General features: G+C 39.8%; 1 long non-coding RNA gene across 1 annotated transcript in view; it reads right to left on the bottom strand.

The window, feature by feature from the left end:
* Positions 1-15,172, bottom strand: part of LOC129135469 (uncharacterized) — a 180,074-nt gene extending 164,902 nt beyond the window's left edge. Inside the window, exon 1 of the long non-coding RNA XR_008536340.1 lies at positions 15,122-15,172. This is a non-coding gene — a long non-coding RNA (uncharacterized LOC129135469). The remainder of the gene's footprint in view (positions 1-15,121) is intronic.
* Between the last annotated feature and the right edge of the window lie 2,311 nt (positions 15,173-17,483).

Below are 17,483 nucleotides of genomic sequence, written 5' to 3'. Positions count from 1 at the left end.
ATCAATTTTCTTCATCTGTAACATTAAGCTCTGGAATCACCTGAGATAATGTCCATGCAAGTGCTCTGTAAATGTGTAATAGCCCCCTATAGAGATGGTAAATTACGGCCGGGCGCTGTGGCTCACACCTGTAATCCCAGCACTTTGGGAAGCCGAGGTGGCCGGATCATGAGGTCAAGAGATTGAGACCATCCTGGCCAACATGGTGAAACCCTGTCTCTACTAAGAATACAAAACTTAGCTGGGAGTGATGGCGCACACCTGTAGTCCCAGCTACTCAGGAGGCTGAGGCAGGAGAACCACTTGAACCCGGGAGGTGGAGGTTGCAGTGAGCCAAGATCTTGCCACTGCACTCCAGCCTGGCACAGAGAGAGACTCCATCTCAAAAAAAAAAAAAAAGAGAGATATTGTAAATTACAATGTGTCCAGTGCTACTCTCAGCTGGACTCCTTACTTAAGACATTCATAAAGTAAAATATACTTTCAAATGGAAAATAACAACAGCTTAGTTTGTCCTATTAAGTTTGACTTTTGTATAATATATTTTCTTAAAGAAGACAAAACTGTGGAGAAAACTGTGCTTAATGAAGTACAAGCAATATGAAGAAAATATTGAAAAACTTGATTAAACTTGATTAATATCTTTTTTTATTTTGGGTTTTTTTTGTTGTTGTTGTTGTTTTTTGGGAGACAGAGTCTCATTCTCTCACCCAGGAGGGAGTGCAGTCGTGCAATCTCAGCTCACTGCAACCTTTGCCTCCTGGGTCAAGAGATTCTCCCACCTCAGCTTCCTGAGTAGCTGGGACTACAGGCACACACCACCACACCCAGCTAACTCTTTTTTCCTTTTGCATTTTTAGTAGAGACAGGGTTTCCCCATGTTGCCCAGGCTGGTCTCAAACTTCTGACCTCAAGTGATCTGTCCACCTAAGCCTCCCAAAGTGCTGGGATTACAAACATGAGACACTATGTCCAGCCTGAAAAACTTGATTAACATCTTAGGAAGGTGATAAAATTCTTTTGTCATAGAATTTTGTCAGAGAAAGGCAGAGCAATGGGTGTAGAACAGAAAAGTTTTCTACCAAGTTATCACAGAATCAATCTCTTCAGTCTCTCCCAGATTCCAGACAGCTGGCCAAATATTACCAGATTAATTGTGCTAACACACTGGTTTTCATCTTATTGCTCCCCTGCTCAAGAATTCCCAGGGGTCCCTAATTATCCATGTGGAATGCTCCAGTTCCACAGCCTGGCTTTTAAGTGTCTTACTTTACCATACCCCCCACTCCCCTTCTCTGCCTGGGCCCTGCCTCTCTCTGTAATGTGCATTATCCACTCCACCCCAGCTTTATTGTCTCCTGATCAGTGTGCACTTCTCTCCTACCACAAACATTTGCTCACCTGTTTGTTTTTTCCTCTACTCTTTCACCTATTTTATTCCTACATACCCCCATTAATGTTCTTCCTTTTGCATGTCTACATTGTCTTCGTTTTCTGCAATATTTGTTATTTAAATCCTAGTTGTTCCTAAGGTCCACCTCCCAATATTCCTTCCCCAAAAGCCCTGGCTGGCGTGGATCACTCAGTGCTGGGATTACCCCTGCATCTACTGGAGCTCTTAGCTTTCCTGTGGGTGGATCTGTCTCCACGGCCAGATTGTTCCTGCTCTAGGGCCAGGGCTAGCCCTTTTATTTCTTGTGCATTGTGTTTTGTTTGTCCACGGCCAGATTGTTCCTGCTCTAGGGCCAGGGCTAGCTCTTTTATATTTTGTGCATTGAGTTTTGTTTGTTCTGTGATCCTTTCCAGAAAGGCTGGAGGGCAACTTACAACACACACATACACACACACACACACACACACACACACACAAGCACACAGGCACGAATGGCAAAATATAAATAATAATACATAGAAGAGAAGGACAAAGAAAGTAATTAAGACTCTAACTTCCTCCAGTTTCTGTCAACCACAGGTACTCTATCTAAAGACACTCAAACTACAAAGAGTCAGTGTCCTAATATCCACATGAGCACCTTGTTACTGAAACCTTAGCAAGGAAAGAACAGGAAGAAAACCAAACACAAGTGAAAAGAACAGAAGTTGCAACAGAAAGAATCCCAGGCTTTGAATTTCTCATTCATTCATTTATCCCTTTATGCAATAAAAGTTTTTAAAGCATCTATTGTATACAATGTACTGGCTACGTAACTAGTTCTATAACTTAAGTGAGTCTCTATCTAAGCCTCATTTGTTAAATAATAACAATTAAAAATTAAAAAGGGGGATAAACTTATGTTCTTTCCCTAATGAATGCACAATAAATTTGGAAGAAAACATTATTTCCATAGATAACACTGAAAGCCAGGACGGGTCCATGTCCTGAAATCTAAAACTAGTTTGGAAATTAAACACTAATTCTAAAAGAGATCTAGTGTTTTCTGACTTTTTAAATATTTCATGTGTGGCTTTTCTTGGACATTTCCATTTATGAAGGAGAATGAGATAAATCTGATCACCAATAAATGCATAAAAATTAGTCAACCTTACTGGTAATCAAGTAATCAAAAATGTAGTACCATTTTGAAGATAATGTAAAACCACAATGAAGGCCAGGTACAGTGGCTCACACCTGTAATCTGAGCACTTTGGGAGGCCAAGGCAGGCAAATTACTTGAGGCCAGGAGTTCGAGACCAGCATGGTCAACATGGTGAAACCCCGCCTCTACAAAAAATACAAAAAATGAGCTGGGTATGGTGGCGCCCACTTGTAATCCCAGTTACTTGGGAGGCTGAGAGTTTCTTGAATCCAGGAGGAGGAGGTTGCAGTGAGCTGAGATTGAACCACTGCACTCCAGCCTGGGCGACAAAGCAAGACCCTGTCTCAAAAAAAAAAAAAAAAAAAAAAAAAAAACACCTCACACAATGAAATCCCACTATATACCCACTAGAATTTCTAAAATGAAAAAGATTTACAACATGTATGTTGGAGAGGATGTACAATAAATGGGACTCTGACCAATGTGGAAATTGGTATAACTGCTTTATTTTATTTTATTTTGTTTTTATTTTTTTTTAGATGGAGTCTCACTCTGTTGCCCAGGCTGGAGTGCAGTGGCATGATCGCAGCTCACTACAACCTCCACCTCCCAGGTTCAAGTAATTCTCTTGCCTCAGCTTCCCAAGTAGTTGGGATTACAGGTGCCCACCACCATACCTGGCTAATTTTTGTATTTTTAGTAGAGATAGGGTTTCACCATTTTGGGCAGGCTGGTCTCGAACTCCTGACTTCAAGTGATCCACCCACCTCAGCCTCCCAAAGTGCTGGGATTACAGGCCTGGCCAACATGGTGAAAGCCCGTCTCTGTTAAATAAAAGTACAAAAAAATTAGCCAGGCATGGTGGTACATGCCTGTAATCCTAGCTACTCGGGAAGCTGAGGCAGGAGAATCGCTTGAATATGGGAGGTGGAGGTCGCAGTGAGGAAAAACCGTGCCACTGTACTCCAGCCTGGGTGACAGAGCAAGTCTCCATCTCAAAAAAAAAAAAAAAAAAAAAAAAAAGTTAAAATGCACATCTACCCTGTGACCCAGCAATTCCAGTCCTAGCTATTTATCAAATATATATATATATATATATGTCTACAAAAAGCCTTGTTCAAGAATGTTCATAGCAGCTTTATTCATCATAGCTAAAATTAGAAATAATCCAGATATTCAGCAACAGGATGAACGAACTGTTATATATTCATACAATAGAGTAATAGCAATAAAAAGGTAACAAATTCCTGATATCTGCAATAACTTGTATGTCTCAAAAAGATTATATTGAATGAAAGCATATATGGTTCAATTTATATGAAATTCTAGAATCTACAGTGATATAAATAATCAGTGGCTTCTTCTGGAGTGGAGAGTGAGAGGCGTTGATTGGGAAGAGCCAAGGAAACTTTCATGGATGACTGAAATGCCCCGTGTCTGGACATGCGTTCGTCAAAACCCACTTAAAATTTGACATTTTACTGTATTCAATTATATCGCAGTAAGACAAGCTTTAAGAGATAATGCTGAAGGAAATTTGGAAGATGAGCATGCTTTAAAACTGAATTGTGATGATTACACAACTGTATGCATTTATTAGAAATTATTGAATTGTTTACTTGCAATGAGTGAATTTTATAATTTGTCAATTGTATCTCAAAAGTGAAAAGATAATGCACATGGCTATTGGAATGTGGAGAAAGACAATCACTCACAGATTCTGGGTACAACTTTTCTTCAGAGAAGTTTGATGATGGGTATCAAGCGTTTTAAAGTAAGTGTTGCTTCTGGCCAAGCAATTCCACTTCAGAAATTTACCATAAGAAAATAATCAAGGACATGCACAAAGATTTAGTTTTAAAGATGTACATTGAATTGTGGTGTTGTTTTTAATAGATAAAAACTGAAAGCAACTTAATGTCTACCAATTGCATTAGCAAAATAAATGTGTATGAATGTCTGCATAAATTATAGCTATTAAAATATTATGTTAATATTTATCAACAGTAAAACTATTCATAACATATTAATAGAAAAAAGCAGGTTGAAGAAAATATGCAGAAAATAATACATTAGCATTATTATAAGTTATGTAGTACTTTTAGTATTACATAATAGTGTTCTTATATCTATAGTTCTGTGAGGATATGTAACAAGGTGGTAAATGTAGTTATCTCTGGGTGGTAGAATTGGGGAGTAATTTTTTACTCTTTCACAATAATTACATGTGCCTTTTACAAAACATATATATGTTATTTTTCTTCAAAATAATACTTAAAATGACTTAATAATGGGAGAAGACAGAGATCACCAGAACTGTGGTTCATGTGTGGTAAATACGGGATAAAGAGGATCATATACTACATGACCCTAATGAGTTCTAAAAATTTCATACAACAGATGTATGTAAAGTGAATTGCATTTTTCCATCATGCTAATGAAAAAATCTGCAAGAAAGCAAAGAATCATTTGAGAATGGGAATAACTAGTGCCTTGAGAGTTTCTTCTTGGAAGTTCACAGCATTTCAACTTTTAGATTTCCTTAAACCAGAAAACAACCAACTAATTATTTTTTTGTAATATCCTGATCAAAGCATTAATCTCAATCATATTAAGAAAGATCTTGGTTTTTGTTGCATTTTTACTTTCCCCATTTGCAGGGTACAGTCACCTTCTCCACGATTTTGGGAAAAGACTGAAAGGGAAGAATTCACATTTTTAAAGAATTTGAATTGTTAAATAAAAATTAGAGAAGACCATTGTTTTGGACTAAGCTCCTGCACTAGGCCCCAACAGACCAAACGAAAAATCAAAATGGAGTCACCCATGCTAAAATTCCACATCATAAATCTAAAAGTTGTTACTGCCCTTCCAAGAAATCAGAAGAGTTAACACCAATTTCCCAAACTGGCCAGTTTCAATCTTCAATTGGCATGATAATAAAGTTACCTGTACTTTAATCCTTACACAAAAAGGTAGCCTGAACTAACCTTATGTTAACTAATCAGTTATCTTTTTATTGTTCTGTCTTCTTGTCTCTGCCTTATAACGAAACTTTGAAATGACCAGTCTATTTTTTGTTCTTTGTTTCTGCTTTCTTCAGTCCTTTCTCTCTCTAAAACCAGCCTCCTCTGCTGCACTTATGAGAATACATTCTATTTTATGGAAAAAAGTCTTGCCCGATTCTAGAATTGCAGTAAAGCCGATTGAGATCTTTAATTTGTTGCAATTTTGTCTTTTAACAGGTAGATTTCTATAACTAATGACACTTGTATAAAGCCATCTCTAACAAACTCTGATGAAGAAACAAAGCAATCTCCATGTCCAAAAGAAAAGCAAAGAAAGCAGGCATGTCTAGGTAAAGTTTACCACTGAGAGCATCCTTCCAGGAAGCTCACATGAAATAACATCTAGAGTGTACCTTTCTCCAGGGAGTTTGAGCTCTAGACAGTAGTCACTTTGGCCCATTCCAGCCCCATCTGAAGAGACTAAAACTCAAGCACGGAGAGGGTGACTTGCCCAAAGTCATACGGAAAATCAGCAGCGAGGCTTTGATTAGAATCCATTGTCTTCCAAAGTGTCAGAGTCTCTAGTAAATAAAGGAGACACTGTATAATAAAAAGACCACTGGACAGGAAGTCAGGAAACCCAGGTCTTGAGGTTGGCTTTGTTACTTAATCAGCCATGTGTCCTTGGGCAGACACCTATCCTTTCAGGAACTATGCCTTCTTACCTGTAACATGAGCAGGTTCCAGTTGAAAACAATTAAGGGCTTCTCCAGATCAAACAGCCCATGGTTCTAAGAAGCCCACATCCTTCCTTTCCCTTTGCCTTCAGGTGGAGTGCTATAAGGCATTCTTTAAAAATATATATATTTAATCCTAACTTCTAATTGATATGGGACAGGTAGATGTTCTTGCCACCCTACCCTCCCTCCATCCATGGTTCCCCTGGGCACACCTGTTCTGTGATCTCCAAGCTATGCAAGCATAAAGGAATGTCCCATGAGCCACCCAAGCAAGTGCTGAAATGCTTCCCTTGTTGCTGCTACTGTTTAGCTAGATCCAAGTTAATCTTTTTTTTTCTGCACAACTGGATTAACTAGGCACACATCTGTCTGTAGATAGAATCATATTGAATACACTTTGCAGAGTAAACAGAAGCTTAATTTTTCTTAAACAGACAACAAGTGCCTGTGGATGTGTGAAGCCAACAAGAGTGATTTTCTCAGGCAGCCTGCCTCTTCCTGAAGCTGGGGCTGCCCAGGTCCTGACCAGGAGAGGAGGAAGAGCTTGGGCATAGAGAGAGAGGTCTTGCCACATTCAGCCAGACCAAATTGCAATCCAGTGAAAGGAGAGACAGAGGGAACTAGGTTGTGCTATTAATTCAATTTTCAACTTCAGCTAATTTTATTGGCCTGACAAGGTAGACACATTGCCAAAATCAATACAGTAGATCTGTATGCCTAAGGCTGGTTTTGGTGCTAATGGAGGCTTTTATGCCAGACAGTCTGTCCTCTGAATGTTTCCCAGTGTCCTTCTTGGTCTCCAGCTGCCACATGTTATAGTTATGATTTTGCTATTGAAGGGCATAGGATTAAATTTTAAGTCCCCAACTGAACTTTTGATAAGGTCTTCTCTCCTGAAAGCCCACTATTTGGAAAAACCTTGTGAACTATTGTATTTTCATTTTATTTAGCATATAATGTACAATGATGAAAATAAACAAATGTTTTCAAATAGGATATTGTTAAAATAGTTCACTTCCTAGGCAGGTTTTAAAAGTAAAAAAAAAAAAAGCAACTAAAAAAACTATCTAAAATTTTCTTAACAAAAAATCTTGCTGCAATATTTACACTTCAAGTAAACATCTAGTTAAGCTATTAATACCTAGGATCTTTCCATTAATACAAAGCACTTCCAGCCTTTGGAGAAACAGGGGAATTACTGTTTTCTGGTTGGACAAGGTTTTGTTTCATAATCTTAGGGGCACAGAGATGGACCACATTGCTATCACCAAGAGCCCAGTCTGAGCTGCTAGACCAAGAAGCACGTGTAGACAGTGGATAAAATTAGATCATAGTTGGGTGCCTGTAACTCCAACTACTTGGGGGGCTAAGGTGGAAGGATCACTTGAGCCCAGGAGTTGGAGACCAGCCGCCTGGGCAACATAGTGAGACACTGTCTCAATAATAATAATAATAATGAGATCTTGAGCAAGTCATGACTGTGACTAGTAAGTGTGTGATAATGGCTAAGCTTAATGTTTAAACAAATATTGTTTTAAAGGGGTGAAAGTGGAAATATAGCATGTATTTCAGATACACCACAGGTATGGCATAAGTATAGGCATAAGTCTACCACTTTGGGTTTTTTGTTTGTTTGGTTGGTTGGTTGGTCGGTTGGTTGGTTTGGGGGGGTTGGTTTGCTTCTTTGTTTTTGTTTTTGACACAGGGTCACTCTCCATGGCCCAGCTGGAGTACAGTGGTGCAATCGTAGCTCACTGTACCCTCAAACTCCTGGGCCCAAGTGATCCTTCTACCTCAGCTTCCTGAGTAGCTGGGACCACAGATATATGCCACCATGCTCAGCTAGGTTTTTTTTACTTTTTGTAGAGACAAGGTCTTGCTATGTTGCCCCAGCTGGTCTCAAACTCCTGGGCTCAAGCAATCCTCCCACCTCAGCCTCCCAGCCTACCATTTTGGAGCACAGAACCTATGGATAAAGTATCATCCACACCTAATGGCAGCATGCACTAATAATAGAGTTATTTTTCTGTGAGATTCCTGTAGTAAATGACTGACTGAATGCATTTGTACCTACAAAATCTACAATATTTATGCTATCTGGAACATAATAGATTCACAGCTAGTAATTCTCATTTTACAAAAACTGAGATCCGGATATTTTTGTTTTCATGTTTTGCTTAAGCTCAAAATGTAACAGCGAAGGCTATACTAGAATTCAGGTCTCTTGATTCTCAGAACAGTTCATGTTCCATCATGCCAGGACCCACTGCACACTTAGATTCTGTACTTTGCCATCATCACATTTATATAAAACTTAAAACGCAAGTCTATAAAGAGGCCAATGTCTATCAACAATAAATCAACCTGTAAATCTTACCTATTTTTCAATTTCTCCCCAGCAATTTACTTCTTCATTCAAATAGTCTTTCTAAGGAACAGTGGTGGTTTTTTTTTCTTTTCTTTTTTTTTTTTGGTTAAAGATATTCTGCAATTTAACTTAAAGGCCAAGGAGGAACCAACATCTTCTTTATCTTGCAGGTTTAACAAGCATTCCCAGAGGAAAGTCATTGTTATTACTAACAAACACAACATCAGCTTTTTGAGACAGAAGATATTTATATATCTATCCAATATCAGATAAGATTTTAATATAGTTCACTTCCTAGGCAGGTTTTAGAATTAAAATGTCACTCTAAAAACCACCTAAAATTTCTTTATCAAAAAGTCTTGCAATAATGTTTTAGATAGACATAGATGTAGATATTTTCCTTCTTGCCTTACAAAGATTGGAGTCATTCTTCAAAAGTTATACTTTTCAAAGTGACTCTGCATAGCTGGTGAAAATGGAATAGGAGAACAGACTTGCTGGAGAGTAAATGACACAAACAATCAAGCGCTGGGCTTTTTACTCTTTTTTTTTTAACTGCCTTTTTTAAAACTTGACATAGTTATTTTGAGATCCATCCATGTTGTTGCATATATCATGGATATTTTCTTTTAAACTCACTTTTTTTCTTTTTTTTTTTTTTTCTGCAGCCAGGTTGAGAGCAAGCAGCCAAGGTCTACACTCAGGGGTGCTGGGGAATTCCAGATGCTCCTGAGCATCTCATTCACAAAGGCTCTGAGCAGCTCTGAGACAGGGCTCCTCTAAAGGACATTTTCCCTTCCAGTCAAAGGTTTTGCAGAAATAACAAGTTCCCTGAGTCAACATTTTAAATATGTCTGTACACTTTAGGCGTTTTTATGTTTGGAGTCTTTGCTAGTTTCAACAGTGTCCACATTAAGGAACTGGGATGAAATCGAGGAAGATAAATCGGCTGGGATCTCCATTTCCTAAAACATCGGGAGCTGTTAGCCAGAAGAACAGCACATCATACTTTGATCAGGAAATTAAAATATTCTCCTAAGAAAATCCAAATGTAAAACATGTTCCAAATTGAATTCCAGTTGCAGAAATATTTTTGGCAAGTAAACAGCAGGGGGCTGAGAGCCTGGTCTGTGCCAGCCTTGCTGACTCCACCAACCGGGGTGGAAATATCTGACCTATGGGTAAGCAAAAGCCCATGCAAGGAAGGGAAATGTTTGCTGGCTGGGCCCTCCAGCCTGCTCCCTAGACTCCAAGGCATAGAGCATTGCGACACTGAAAGGTGAATGTTGGAGACAGGCAGCTGGGGGAGAGGGAAAAGAGGTATTAGATGCTAAGGCCATATACAAGCTACTTCCTGGGCCCAGTCAATCTGAAGCGGGTACAGTGGGAGAATAAGCCTGGGCCAGCCAAAGCTGTGCTAAGGGCCACTCCGATCCGGCCTTTAGAGGAGCCCTGTCTTAGAGCTGCTCAAAGCCTTTGTGAATGAGATGCTGAGGAGCATCTGGAATTCCCCAGCACCCCTGAGTGTAGACCTTGGCTGGTTGCTCTCAACCTGGCTACAGTAAAAAAAGAAAAAAAAAATGATTTTAAAAGAAAATACCCATGATATATGCAATAACACAGATGGATCTCAAAAATAATTATGTCAAGTAAAAAAAAAGGCAGATTTTTTTAATGAGTACATACTCATGATTACATTAAGGTAAAACTCTAGAAAATGCAAATTAACCTATAGTGACAGAGAGCAGATCCCTGGTTGCTGAGGGGTGTGAGGTCAGAGGAAAGGATTACAAAGGGACACAAAACTTTGGAAAGTTTTGGGTGTGATGGATATGTTTACTATCTTGATTATGGTAATGTTTTCATGGGGGTTATATACATCGAACTTACCAAACTGTATACTTTAAATATGTGCAATTTCTTGTATGTCAATTATACCATAATGAAAAAGATCCCTATATAAACCTCACTCCCAGAGATTCTGATTCAGTTGGTCCAGGGTGGGATCTTGGCATGAAAATATTTAAAAATCTCCTGAAATCACAGCCCAGGTGCCAAGGGATGTGCCTGTAGTCTCAGCTACTTGGGAGGCTGATGTGGAAGGATCACTTGAGCCCAGGAGTTCAAGACTAGCCTGGACAACACAGTGAGATCCCATTGCTATGAAAAAAAAGATTCACCAAATAATTAAGAATGTGCAGCCAGGGTTAAGGTATAGAATCTTGCACGCCACAGTAAGGACTTTGTTGATGATCTGCAATAAGATTGAAATCCAGTTAACATTGCAAGAAATTCAAATCAAAACTTTCCTGCCAGCCCCCGTGCCTTTTGAGAATATGGGCCCCTTATAGGCAAGCAGTTACAAATGAAACTTTTATGAACTCTGATCAAGAGTCTGCAGGACCATTTCTACAATGACGTATATCATACAGTTCCGAAATAAGTGGAAGTTTACATTATTCCACACATTTCAATTATCTTATTATGTTTATTGGTGGCATTTGTGGTGGGTGGTTTCTTTTATGTTCTGGGGAAACCTATCACATTTGGACATGGGTCTGTAGGTTTACTGCCAGGTAGGAAACTGGCTTTCGGTTGTCAACCCAATCAAGATTACTACTTTGCCCACGGTCTTTAGATTTAAGAAGCTCACAGATTGTGTGTGTACCAACATCTACCACCCTCACGTTCTCCTCAGACTTCTTTATGGACTCCTCAGTCAATCTACTTTCCTCTACAGATCATAACCCTCAGTTCCAGGAACAACTTGAATTACAAGATTCATTCTTTATGCAAGCAATAAGTGGCTTCTAATCCTAATATACATCCATTAGGAATGAGGCAGCAGACCAGTTTTCAGAACTGTTTTGTGCCAGAATGGTTGTTCATTCATGTGGTGGCCTGGGCTTTGGAGTCCAGTGGATCCAAATTAAAATCCCAGCTCTTCTACTGAATAGTTCTGCAACTTTTTGCAAATTACTGAACCTCTCTGAGCTTCAGTTTCTTAATTTATAACATGGAAATACAGCTCCCTTACAGAATTGCAGTAAGAGTTAAATGAGACATCCCTTCATTTATTTGTTTTCAAATATGCATAGTGAGAAAAAGAAAGCAGCCCCTGACATCTGGGAGCTGCCCTGATACCACTGCTAGGCCCTGGTGTTGCTACCAGCTGGCCCAGCACTAATAGAGAGGTTTTGGTGTTCTGTTAAACAGAAACAACTTCACACAACAGAGGAAACTCTGTGACCATAATGGAGCAAGACAAAAACAAGAACACTCCTCTGATCTTACATAAACAGACAAAAATGTGAACATTATTCAAATCTCAGAAATGACTAAACATTCCCCTAGTCTGATAATATGAGTGACTGCTACTTCTTTGGCAATCATAGCTTTAGCCCCATTCTAGTCTTCACTCCTTATAGTCTTCACTCCTCATACTCAATTATTCCTGCTTTCTGATAGCATCCAATCCAGAGCAGAGCCTCCTTCTTTAAACCCTACTCAAAATAACCTAACACAAGCCCAATCCTTTACTAAGTCCTTCTGGCCCCTTTTTACTGAGATACCCCATGGTTGTCCACGGTGTGCATTCTGCCTCGTTGCAATGAGTAATAGGGCCAAGATGTTCAATGATAGGTGTGCTCCTGGTTATCTTTAACTGGAGGGTCAAGTGACAATAATGTCTGTCCTTTGCCAAGAAAGATGCTCAATTCTGGGCTTATGACTCCAAACAAATCATCTTTGCCCTGCCCTCAGGAAGCTCACAGTCTAATGGAGGAGACCTTGGAGCAGCAAGCAGAATGACCTCAAGAGTCATGACGAGTCAGACAAAACCCAACAGAGTATCACGTGTAATAGCCCTAAGACGTGTATGATCCTAAGAATACAAGAGAATAGGAAACCCCATCAAGGTCAAATGTATTTATTATTAACAAGAAGATAATGTATATAAATCTTATGATTCCATCAAGTTTAAGTTAGCGTTACTTGTAAATATATTGACAAATCTTAAGGGACAAGGAAATACAAAATCCAGTGAAGTGATCAATAAGAATGGGAACTACAGGCTTCCTCTGAGTAAACAAAGAATCAGATGGAATGACAAAGGCTCTGGGAGACCAGCCTCTTTAGTGTGAAAACCTATGACTCTATAAGCATTAAATAAGGCTAAGTCCCTTCATAGTCACCAAGAAGACCATCTTCTGGGCAAAACTAACTTCATTTACCTGTGATGGCAAATGCCTTCCCTTAGGTAGGTTATGTGTTTCCTAACACCAGGAAGATTGAGAATTAAGTATGGAAAGATTTGAGAGACCCAAACCATAGTATTGATAATTTTGTATTAAAGAATAAAATTGTGTATAGTTGCTATTTTGTGTATTTGCAATTTTTAATAGAATCAGACCTATTAGAATGATAGCCTTGTAAGGCCCATTTAAAATACAATTGAGTAATTGATGTGAAATTTTATGGTTTTGAGTTCTTAAGTTTACTGGAACATACAAGAGAACCTTAGGATCCTATATTTATACATTTAAGAGCTTAAATGTATATGAGTATTAAAGTCCTCCAAAAAGTTTAGTTTGTTAATACAGACAAATGCATATAGGAAAAGAAAGAGATGGTGATTATAACTAATAATCATAGCTTAAACTATTTGAAAGTAATTAACTTTATTCATAGGCCCTTTAGAAGTGATTGCTAAACTCTGCTAGACTAAAAAATAAAATAGTAACAAACCTGCACATGTACCCCTGAACTTAAAATAAAAGTTGGGAAAAATATAAAATAAAATAATTACACATATAAGTTGAACCCAAATAAACTATGTTTTTAATCCTAACTTTAATAATCAGAATATTAATTTTTAATTCAGAAGTAAACCTTTAAATGCTGTTTCCAACAAACCTCCAAAAGCCAGTTTCAGTGACATCTAGAAACTCCTATCAAAATAAGCAATTGCCATAGTGTGTGATAAGTGCTGTAATGAGGGAAAGATAAAATACTATATAGCAAGAAGTGGGAGAGATGGAATTTCAGAATGTCTAAGAGGGACCTTAAGGAGGAGGACTGGGAAGGCCAAGAAAAAGGTGTGAAGATTAAGGGAGGGAGGGAACAGCCAAAAGGAGTTCATTCCTTTACAAATTCTGAGTATGCACCAGGCACAAAACCAGGGGTTGGGGCTCCTTCCTGCTTGGAGCTCAAGGCCAGGAGGTAAGAGGGAGCTTGGCATCTTGGAGGAAGAGAAAGAACTTCAGTCTGAGTGCAGCCCACCCTGAGAGGGTCAGAGGAAGAGCCCACTCACTCCCCCTAGGTGGGTGAGCCTCCAGGCGCTGGTGGATGTAGGTCAACTACTAAGATGGTGCAGAAACCAGAAGGCCCTCCAACAACTGCTCCTCCTCCTTCAGGAGGTTCTTTGCTTAATTCATTTTTGCTTTGGGGGTCAGAAGCCTATTTGTAAAGCATTTAAACTTTGCTGGGACTCAGCTACTCAAACTATCAGCCCTTTAGTCCAGTATCCCTGAAGCCTAAACAGGCAAGAAGCTCATCTTTGGCTTCAGCCTGAGGTCATGGGCTGCAGGAACTGGTGGGATTTGTTTATCAAGACCACTGAAAACCTGCGGGAGGAAGGATCTTATCTCAGTGTTGCCATGGGGACTGCTGGCTGGATTGACTGAATGCTCTGCAGAAAATGACTCTTTTTTAGAAGAGAAAATAGTTGCTATTTTCCAAAGGCTAAATGTGGAGTGAGGTGGCAGTGAGGGGGAAAACAGAAGGCCTGTGAGGGTAAGAAGTGGGGACCAAGGCCAACTCTGGCTAAAGAAGAATGGGGACAGGCTGCTCCAGGACTCAAGAGCTTGAGATTCATGCTAACCCACTCCCAGAGTTCAGGCCTCCACCAGAGGACATGGCTCTATTCATACAAGAATTTTATACAGAAAATAGTAGATCTGAGATTTGCAAAACTCATTTTCAATTTCATAGGCTACAGCCTTCAGATAACTCCAAGTCACATCACATGTCTAATAGTTGTCTCAGAAAGAAGTACCCAAAAGACATTTCCTCCAAAGGTCCTTCAGAAACTGTGAAATGGGCTCTATTTGAAGAAAACCATTTCCATCAATGTGCACAGAGCCTCTGTATGAGTGTACAGCACATCTGAGCCTGTCATCCCTCAGAACACAGTCTGGGATTGCCTGGTGGCTGTCTGGCTATAAGGACTTTGGACATTATCCCCAACTCCCCATGGAAGAATTTTCCCTGTGTTTCCCACCAACAATACTGAGCCAAACTGCTTTTGATGTCCCCGGAGTTATCTGATCACCTAGATGACACTGAACAGAGCGAGATGACTAGGAGACAGCAGCTCAGCCCTGACATCTGCTCAAGGCCAGCAGCAAAAGTTCCAGGAGTTATATGAGCCACTAGGTCCATCCAATCTACCATCTGTCACTGGCTTACCTTGCCACCTTGGGTCACTGACTTCCCCACTCTGTGCCATCTGTGAAATGTGCATAATAGCACAGCAAGTCCTTCTGTACCTCCTCCCTCTTCTCCTGTTCTCTCTCCCTCCCTGCTTCCCTCTCTCCCTTCCTCCTCCCTCCCTCTCTCCCTTTCTTTCTCTCTCTCTACCTCTCTTCCTCTCCCCCTCTCTCTCCTTCTCTCTCTTTCCTATAGAAGAGAGATGATGTGTTTGTAAAGTGCTTTGAGCTCCTTGGAGATAGAGAGTCTATAAATATAAGCTGTTATCACTGTTACCATGGAAACACACATAGACAACTGTACTCTGTTTCTGCATTTGCTGAGCATAATTCTGGCCTTCTTGCCCTGCTGGCTGTTAAACAATCAATGGTTTTACAAAGCTCAACAGCCAGGTAATAGGTGGAGCCTCAAGGCTGAACTTATTTGCTATTCAACTCTTCTTCATGTGAATTTTCAAAAACTGTGTTTCTGTTTGCTAAGGTAGAGGATCGTATGAGATTGGCCAGAGCCATCTGTTAAACCAAGGATGCAAATAATGACAGGCATAGGTATGCCACCCAACCCAGGACCCTGATCTGTAACAAGGGAGAATTCCAATGAGCTGCAGAAATAATATTCTACCCATTTCCTAAATTTACTCCAACTCCTAACTCCTCAACTTTACAACCAGAGCTGGCAAAATGTTGGAATAAAGAGAGTTACGAGTTTGCACCCTTCTGCCAATTTGTGACCGTCTGAAAAGCAGGGGCTATATCTTTTTCATTATTGTCTCCACAGGGCCTAGCACAGTGCCTGCACATAGCAGATGCTGTGCAGAGGCCTGTGGAAAAAAAAATGAATAAGCGAGTTATAAATGGCTGTTGTTTTCTATTACACAGGTAAAAGTCTTGTTGAGTGAGGTATGCCATTAAATGTTGGCTTGGGCCTCGGGATCTCAGAGGACATCAGTTTTGGCATGGCCAATCTGCTTCCTTCACCCTACCATCATAGTGAGAACAACGATATCACTTCACTTCTAGTTTCATGGGTGGTCCTGGGAAAGTTGCTCTGTATCTGAAAGCCCCATATAGAATGACGTAACCTAGTTGTTAACCAGACAACTGAAAGATCCAGTGCAAAAAGTGAAGGTGTGAAAACCATAGGAAAGTCCTTATTCCTCTCAGGCAATGCTGTGATCTCAGGGGTAAGTTTTCCAGGCCTCAGTTAGGAATGCAGTGAAATGGGAATGGGCTTTGGACTCAAACACATCAGAACTCAGTATGTGAGCTCTGCCACTTACTGACCTTCCTGAGCCTCCCTTCTCCCATTTGTAAAATCAGAATAATAGCACTCTCTCACAGGTTTGAGGTGGCAGTTAAACAAAATTAGTATATAAACCCATAGCTCAGTGGCTGGCACCAGTTGATGATTTATGCATGATCATTCCATTCCATTAGTTTTCCAGTATGTATGAATATCCATTTATTTTGAATACTTCACTTACTAGTTTATTCTAAAGGCCTGGCAGATGTTTCAGGTCCCACTAAGATGAGGGTATGTGATGTCTCTGCCTTTGGAAAGCCAGATTGGAGGATGTGAAAGGGAGAGAGAAAATGCTCAAACACAGACAGGGAGTCGGGACCTGCTACATAATTTGCAGAGTCCAGTGCAAAATGAAAATGCAGGGCACTTGCTAAAAAATTTATTAAGAATTTCAAAAAGGTGACAACTGAGCATTAATCCAAGCAGGGGGTTCCACTAAGCTAAGGACGCCATGTAACTGCATAGATTGCACACCGATGAAGTCAGCCCTAAAGCCAGGGCAGAGGTAAACTGGTTTCCAGGCTTGGTACAGACGATATACTGATGAAGTAAGTACAGTGAGTGATGCAGTTTCATGGTGTTACCCAAATGCTGTTTTTGTCATCAGGTAGCTCTAATATGATCACAGAGGACAGAGGTATTTTTTCTACAAAATACTTGAATACATGGAATTCATATTCTAAGCTAAACCTAACTGATAGTAAAGGTCATTTCAGGAGGAAAACACTTACAAAAACAAGCAAATTCCTATAGGAGTGGTTATGATTGCATAAAACACATAATAATTGTGTTCAGAGATTCAAATTGTTCCTGTATCATTGTTCATAGACGATATGGGGGAGAGGTCAAATTACAAAGCGTACAAAGCATTTATCTACTTACACAATTGCTATTTATTAAACCCCCTACTGTATACAAGGTATGGTGCCAGGTCATGTGAGGGAAACAGAAAAAGATATCATCAGCCATAATATGATCTCTCACGTTCCTTTCAGGTCTAACAATTTAGGATTCCTTGATGAAGACATAAGGCCTACCT

The sequence above is a fragment of the Pan troglodytes genome, chromosome 1 (assembly GCF_028858775.2).
Source record: "Pan troglodytes isolate AG18354 chromosome 1, NHGRI_mPanTro3-v2.0_pri, whole genome shotgun sequence".
In the NCBI taxonomy this organism is placed as follows: Eukaryota; Metazoa; Chordata; class Mammalia; order Primates; family Hominidae; genus Pan; species Pan troglodytes.
This window is presented reverse-complemented; position numbering and strand designations above follow the sequence as displayed.